The sequence below is a fragment of the Peromyscus eremicus genome, chromosome 22 (genome assembly GCF_949786415.1).
Source record: "Peromyscus eremicus chromosome 22, PerEre_H2_v1, whole genome shotgun sequence".
NCBI classification, from domain to species: domain Eukaryota; kingdom Metazoa; phylum Chordata; class Mammalia; order Rodentia; family Cricetidae; genus Peromyscus; species Peromyscus eremicus.
In genome coordinates, this window is record NC_081437.1 from 40,161,217 (window position 1) to 40,169,367 (window position 8,151).

General features: G+C 43.8%; 1 pseudogene; it reads right to left on the bottom strand.

Moving 5' to 3' along the window:
- Positions 1–1,569: 1,569 nt before the first annotated feature.
- On the bottom strand, positions 1,570–3,233 carry LOC131897329 (large ribosomal subunit protein eL36-like; annotated as a pseudogene).
- Between the last annotated feature and the right edge of the window lie 4,918 nt (positions 3,234–8,151).

Below are 8,151 nucleotides of genomic sequence, written 5' to 3' on the forward strand. Positions count from 1 at the left end.
AACTCCAGCTCTAGGGGATCCAACTCCCTCTTCTGGCCCTCTTGGACACTGCACTCCCTGTGTCTCACACTTACACATAGGTTAGATTACATTACAATTAATATATTATACTAATCCTTCTGCTTTGTGTTTATCTAAAGTTTTTCATGAGAACAATGAGCAAAAGCTAACAAGCTAATAATGTGATGTTGGTTAATGCTCTTCCTGGAGAAGGAGGCTGGGATCCCTGTCAGCTCCGTAGCACACACATAATTAGCCATTGACTGCGGGGTTATTTCTGGGGGTGGGGGCTAAGCCATATGCTGTACATCAGTCATTGTGTTCTCCTTCTCATAGCCAGGTAGACAATGGGATTTACTGCCCCTAGACAAACTACTGGGCTCATGACAATCAATAAAGGGAAGAGTTGGAAATCCCTGAATTGCACCCACACACATCTACCCTTTACTTACACCCCTCAGCAGGAGATGGAAATGAATACAGAGGCTCATGTCTGGTTAATATGCAGAGAATACGAGGCTGTGGGATGTTCAGTTCTGAATAGGACATCCATGTCACATCTCCCCACCGAGGCTCAGAGATCATCATGGAAAGACTGTAAAATCCAGAGATGGTAGATCTCTGCCATGAAACAGTATTTGTCACACATGACAGGGCATCGCACACATGAACTCAAAGCATCTGGAGCTGCATGCACAAGGTATGTACAAGATGAAGGCAGAGAGAATTCCAGCATGGATGGGGAAGGGCTTATGAAGCTCCTCCCCTATCTGAAGAGCTAGTGTGAGTGATGGCCTGTGCGGGAGGGAGAGTCAGTTCTACTCAAGGGTTTGGCCTCTCAGAGCCTACCCATGCCCCAGGAGACGGCCCTACACCCATGCCATGTAGGCAACAGTCAGTGGACTCAGGTCTTTTTTTTAAGAGCACTTGAAGTTGGGAGGAAAATTTGTAGAGAAACAGAGGAGGAATCCAGGTGGGAGGGAAATGGGAGGTGTATTTGATCAAAATACATTATATGTGTATATGAGATTATAAAATATTGGCAAATACAGAATTCTATGCATGTCTCTACTGGAAGGGGAGCTAGAAAACACAAATGTCTACTGTAATAAAATGCCCAAAGGGACCATTCTGGATCAACTAAGCATAGAGAAAGGAGGGTTCAGCACAGAGTCTCAGGCCATGTGGCCTCCTGCATTAGGGCATTGGGGTCTTAGCTCCTTATGGCAAGAGCACTTGACAAAGGAATCTTTACAGAAACAGAGATGCAAGGGCTAAGACTGCAATATCGGAATCAATGGTGATGGTGGTCTCATGTCCACCCACTTTTCTCTGCATCTAAAAGGGCCTGTTGCCCTCTTAGACCCACAGGCTGGAGGCTTCACCCTCTGAGCCTTGTGCAAAATATATCCCATAGCTGCTCAGCAAAAGAACTTTTCCAGGGCTGAGGAAACAGTCTTAACAGTTTCATCTGTATTCATACAGAATCTACTCATTATCTCAAGAGAACGGAGAGAATGTGATCTGGAGAGGATTTGTTTTTACTGTAAAATGTACTAAGGAGATAACTTACTGTGTAAGTTCAGACTCCAATGCAGAAAGCATTTTCCTCAATAACATTTTTTTTGACGTGGTAGCAACGTTTATTGAGGGTGGGGGCATCAGTCCTTCTTGGCCGCCCATGGCAGCCAGCACATTGCTCAGCTCCTCCCGCTTCCTCTTGGCGATGATGTGCATACAAACCCTCTTCTTGATGAACTTGAGTGCGCACTTGTCCTTGGACACCTTGAGCAGCTCCATGGCACACGGCTAGTAGGGCACAAAGACGCACACCTCCCGGATCATGTCCCGCACGAACTTGGTGTGCTTGGTGAGGAGCCTGTGGCGCCGGCTGTGTCTCAGCTTGCTGACGTTCTTCTTCACCTTGTGGCCCTTGTTGAGGCCCAAGGCCATGGGGTAGTGCAGGGCCATGGCTGCTGCTCTCCAATGGCGGCCGCGACAGGCCTCAATAACATTTTCAAATAATAAAACATGGCCAAGTGCTACAGATCATCGACTGGACTGGCCTCGGATTATTAGAGCTTGGTGGAAGGATTATTTTATATCTAGGTGAATAGCGGTCTAATTAAAAGTGAGCTCAACTGCCCAAGGGAGACTTTGGGTGCATGGTGAGTTAACTAATAATCAGCTTTAGAAAGTTATAAAATCTTTACAACTGCGAATTTCTCACCATTGTCTTGGTATCAAACTCCTAAAATCATGAGACGAGGCGACGTGGGTCTGATCCGCCGCTGTCTTTTCTTCTGTAGCAGGGCTGGTGGCAAGTCTTGGTGTCCGGCAGACCAGAGCCCCTGTCCATTGTTTCTTGACCTATCACCAATATGGCCTGTGTGCTAATATCATTATAATGTTTTTCTTGAATTTCGAAACATCTAGGGCTATAATTTAAAGAATTAGTAGTTGCAGGTATTGGCAGTTCTTTTGCATCCAATGTCATTTTAGAAACATGTGATTCCGAGTAGCTGAGGCGTAGCCCGCTCTGCTTCACTGAAGATATTTCTCTATTCAGCTTCCAGTTTGAGTGACTTCCAGAAGTAAGAGCTGTGCTACAGTGTAGTGACCATGACACATACAAAGAAAATGCCTGATGGTGGGTCCTGTCAGTGATGGGTAATGAATAGTGCTGAGTTCAGTCCATTTGAACTGTAGGGAAGGTGGCCAGGCAGGACCAAAAGCTAGAGAACAGAGCAGCAGCAACACACGTGTGCACACATGCACATTCACAAGCAGATACACACAGACACACATGCACACAGAGACACAACTTCAAGCTCCAATGAACACTACTGGATCTACTTGATTTTTCAACCCCTGTACTGAGCTGTGAAGACTATCTGGAGCATTATCCTTTGAAAACAATGCATCTACCTTGAATGTAAGAAAATTAAAGGACTGAAGACAGAACTCCAAGAGCAGAAAGAGATTGAATCCCATCTAGAAACAGGTATTTTGCTGCATGGCTGCCTCTGCTTCAAAGCCATCTGTGGCTTTCTGGGCATGTCGCTCACACTTCAATTCTTTAACAACACACTCTTGAACATGCCTTGGGGACTCACTTTGAAATGCCAAGCAGAAGCACTTCCTTAGAGGACAGGCCTTCACAGAGCTCCAGAAACCACAGATCTCAAGCCCCACAACCTGCAGAGGATCACTGCCCAGGTCTGAGCACTTGGAATGAGTCTCTCCAAACTGCTCAACTTCTAAATCAAGTTTGTATATCCACTTGTAAATGGGGTCCTGGGACAAAGCAAAAATGCTGTAGATGCTGCCTTTGCCTTAGTGGGATAAGAAGTTAAACTGAGTGTCAATAAAAGTAAAGGGAAAAAAATGCTGTAGATGTTGCCTTTGCCTTAGTGGGATAAGAAGTTAAACTGAGTGTCAACAAAAGTAAAGGGAAAGAAAAATCATTTCCCAAACTCTTTCTAGAACATTCCTCCCCAGCACTTAGCAGGGTATTATAGTTTATATTGCTTTCAAAATTCACACATCCAACTGTCTGTTAATCCACCTACTGATTTGAATACTTGAAGCCATAGGTTCACCTCATTTTAATGTGTTTCTGTTTCCAATTTTTTTAATGTACTTTTGTGAATTAAACCTTAACATGTAAGGACACAAAGGCCTTCATAATGAGCTGTGTGGCTCTAGACAAAATGTGATAACAAAAGAATATACTTCTGAAAATAAATCTCAGGAGTATTCATTGTTAACAGTCTGATAAGTGTGATGCAAAAGCTCTCATTGCTAAAGTGGGAGTGATTATAGTAATTTGGGTCATGGTTGGGTTGGTTATAAATGATACAATACAAATCAGCCCTTGCCCAAAGATAGTACAGAACACAGTGGTTCAGTATGAAGGCTATTATGGTCAAGTACTCAGGTCTGCTGGTGGCTGGTGAAGTTCATGTGCCTCTTCTGCCTCAGTTACCACTTCTGTAGGATGGAGACAGCTCTAAGGTCGTGTGTCCACGCTGTGGCCTGGCTAGGAGATTTTAAGGTTCACTGGGAGTGTGTGATCTTAGAGGAGCAGGCCTGTCATGGCCATCCGTACACAGATGGCACAATTGTAATCTCTTGTGACTAGACTTTCTCTGCATGGATGTCTGTGCGTCACATGTATACAGTGCCCAAGGAAGTCATAAGAGGGTGCTGGATGCCCTGGAACTGAAGTTATGGATGGTTGTAAGCTGCCATCTTGGTCCTGAGAACCAAACTTAAGGCTTCTGCAAGAGCAATCAGTGCACTTGACCAATAAACTGGCTCTTCAGTCTCTCAACTTCCTTTTATTTTTAAAATCTTAGCCTTTTGAATTCATTCCAGGGATGCAAGGATGGTTCAACATACGAAAGTCTGTCAATGTGATACACCATATAAACAAACTCAAAGAAAAAAACCACATGATCATCTCACTAGATGCTGAAAAGGCATTTGACAAAATCCAACACTCCTTCATGATAAAGGTCTTGGAGCGATCAGGAATACAGGGAACATACCTAAACATAATAAAGGCAATTTACAGCAAGCCAACAGCCAACATCAAATTAAATGGAGAGAAACTCAAAGCAATTCCACTAAAATCAGGAACGAGGCAAGGCTGTCCGCTCTCCCCATACTTATTCAATATAGTACTTGAAGTTCTAGCCAGAGCAATAAGACAACATAAGGAGATTAAGGGGATACAAATTGAATAAATAAAGTATGGGTCTGCACATCTATATGTGTACTACATATGTGCCTGGCGCCTGGGATGACCAGATGAGGCTTCAGACCACCATGGACTGGGGTGATCAGAGGTTGAGGGGTGCTATGCAGATACTGGGAACCAAACCCAGGTCCTCTGCAAAAGCAGCCAGTGCTCTTAACTGCTGAGCTGTCTCTACCTCCCTGTGACTTCCCTTTACTCTGCTCACGTCCTAACTGCACTGATAAGTTGATTTTGACCCCAATGCTCCTGCATTTGCAGCTCTTAGGTTAAGTGGTGTTTACAAAGTGTGTTTCAATTCTACAGAATTATCGAAAATGCTTATTTGCAAGTTTCTAAATTAAATGTGTGCCCTTCCCTTCAGTAGTAAAGCATCAACCTCCAGTAGAAGTCTGTGAAATGAACAAGGAACCTCCCGCTGGTATGTGGCAGGATTTCAAACTCTATGAGGAAATGAGAGGTCGGGAAATGCCACGTGGAAAGAACAACACTCAGTGCATGCCACACCGCGTACAAGGGGAGAGTCCACTCTTCCGAACACTGAGGTGAGTTCTGTGCTTGCAGATTGAGAGGTCTGTGGGCACCCATCTCACAGGCTGCAGAAACAGAAACTTTTATCCAAGCAGTGGATTACAACTGTGGTTTCTATGTGTGTCCCAAACTTGTATTAGACTGTGCTGTTACGTGAAGTTGCCAGTGGTCAGGTTAGGAACAGAGTGACATCAGGGTGGTGGAATGATTCATCTGCTAAGAGTTAATGCTAAAGAGATCTTTGAGAATCTGCAGAGTAAAAGAATAACCCTCTTATTGATAGCATAATTACTTAAAACTTTTAATCAACCGAATATTTTCTGTCCGATATTTATAAAATGAGTTTAAGAACAAGTTGTGAATTAATTAAAATTCATAAACTATCCAAATGCTTCTTGGTCTAATCACAGATTCGATCTTTATGCCTTCCATAAAATAATACCCTCAGTCATAGGTTTAAGCACCACCTATGACAAAATAATACATGCTATAATTTTTAAACCTTGATTTTATTTATAGTATAATTGTTTTTTATAAGTAAACTTACTAAAATGTTTTCAAAACAAAAATTGGAGCACGAAAGGGTAGCCTTGGGTATCACAAATTATCTGACATAAGTATTCCCCTAAATTGGGGACACTTGAATGTTATTTTGTATGTCAATAGTAATCATTGGACTGAAATTCAAGTGATGTTTAATGCAGCAGATAAATCTTTAAGAATGAAACTACACAGAAAATGACATTCAAAGCATGTGTGGCTCACCCCAATCCTGTCTCTCAGGAAGCCAAGGGAGGAGGTCTCCAGTGAACTCTCTGATCCAACCTGAATTACAAAGTAAGACCTGGGGTCTAAAAAAAAAAAACCTGGGAAGAGGGCTCTTCAGCAAAAATGCTCTCTACCCAAGCATGACACGTGTCAGGATTGTGGGTCAGGGCATCATGGTAGCACAAGCCCACAGCACCAGCTGTGAGGAGGTGGGGTGACAGGCAGATCCCTGAAGCTTATTGGTCAACTACCCTAGATGACCCAGTGAAATTCAGGTACAGCCCTGTCTCCATGGGAGGTCTAGGGGAAGATGGAGGGAGCAAGAGGGAAGAGGTGCGATCAAGATCTGTGTAGATGGACAGGATTTTCAAAGAATGGAAGAGAAGTATCTTAAGAAGGTGGACAGCAGCCCTGAGCAGAGCCCTGGGTCTACTGTACTCAGAGCCCTGGATTTGAACCCCAGCGGGAGTAAAATTGGATATTAATATGAATAAAGCAATTAACTGAAATCTTCTTTAGAAATTCAAGGAACAAGAAAAGTGGAGAGAGAGCTAGAAAAGACACACGACATTGACTTCAAGCCTCTGCCCATGCACGTGCAAGTGTATGTGTACCTGCACACATACAGTAACACACACACAGACTCCTAGAGAATCTGTAATGCAGATGCAGATGTGAGATCAGCATCAATCACCACTGGTTTTCAATAGATGGAACAAAAGAAAAGACGACATGAAAGCTGTAATGAATATCAACAGAACTCATCTGCTGGGTGTAGATTCAGCTGGGTTTTTGCTTGTGTGTGCACAGGGACATCATCCCGCACTGCGGTGTTTCTGTCCTGAATGTGAAGCTCTCAGGCACACTGAGCTGCCCTGCAATAATGGCAGCTGTCCGGTTCTTCTCTTTCACAAACACCAACCACAAGTCAGTGTGCAATGGAGTATACATTGAACATCCAGAAAGGGGCAGTGGTGCAGGCCAGAAGACTGTATATATGATAGATAAATAAATAAATAAATAAATAAATAAATAAATAAATAAATAAATAAATAAATAATCTTTAAAGGGGGTGGGGGGCAGGTGGTGGTGGCCCACACTTGTAGTCCCAGCTACTCAGGAGGATCACTTGAGTCCAGGAGTTCTGGGCTTTAGTGCACTATGCCGATCAGGTGTCCACACTAAGTTCAGCATCAATATGGTGACCTTCCGGGAGTGGGATGGCCTAAGGAGGGGTAAACCGGTCCAGATTGGAAATGAAGCAGGTCAAAACTCCCATGCTGATTTTTTTCTGTTAAAGGATATCAAGGATTTATTGAGATATAAAAAGGGGAGAAATACACTCACAGATACAGAACAAAGTTAATGGCCATTGTCATCCTCTGTTCTGCAAGGAGTGGGGGGGGGCTGTGAATAGAACCAGCTGTCTGGCCTCCAACCACCCCAAGAGAGCGAACCATGCCCCTCCTCAGTTTTAAGCAGTCACGACGTACCCAGAAAAAAAAAAAAAAAAACATGCTTCTATCCGGCCAGATACCCTAAGGTCATTGGCAGAGCGAATTCCCACACTGCAGTTGTTAGACATGGGGGCAGAAACATGCAAAGAAGAATGCATGTGGCTAATGTCCTCACATTGAAAATTACTTAAAGTTGGATGCAAGTTAGTATTAGTCAGCTTTGTGTCACTGTAACAAAATACCTGGAATATTCAACTGAGAAAGTGGGAAGGTTTGGGGGAAGTTGTGGTTTCATAGGTTTCAATCAGATAGGTTTCTCCTGGCTCCCCTTGCTTCTGGTCTGCAGCTGTGCAGGGAACAGTGCTGGGAACAGGGGGAAAGGACAGTGCGAGGAACTCATGTGCTCCTCAAGGGCAAGATCCTATGACCGTCCATCTGCTGGACTTTCCCCTTTAAGGCTTGTACCCCCTTCCAATGGAGTCTCAGGCTGGCAACTAACATATGGGATGAGCTTGTCCAAAGCACCACCTTAGGAAATCCTGTTCTGAAAGTCACGTAGGGTCATTTGTAAGCAGGAGCATCCTCTGTGTTCTCCAGAACCCCAGTGTCCATTATATGTCCATGCTCTGATCT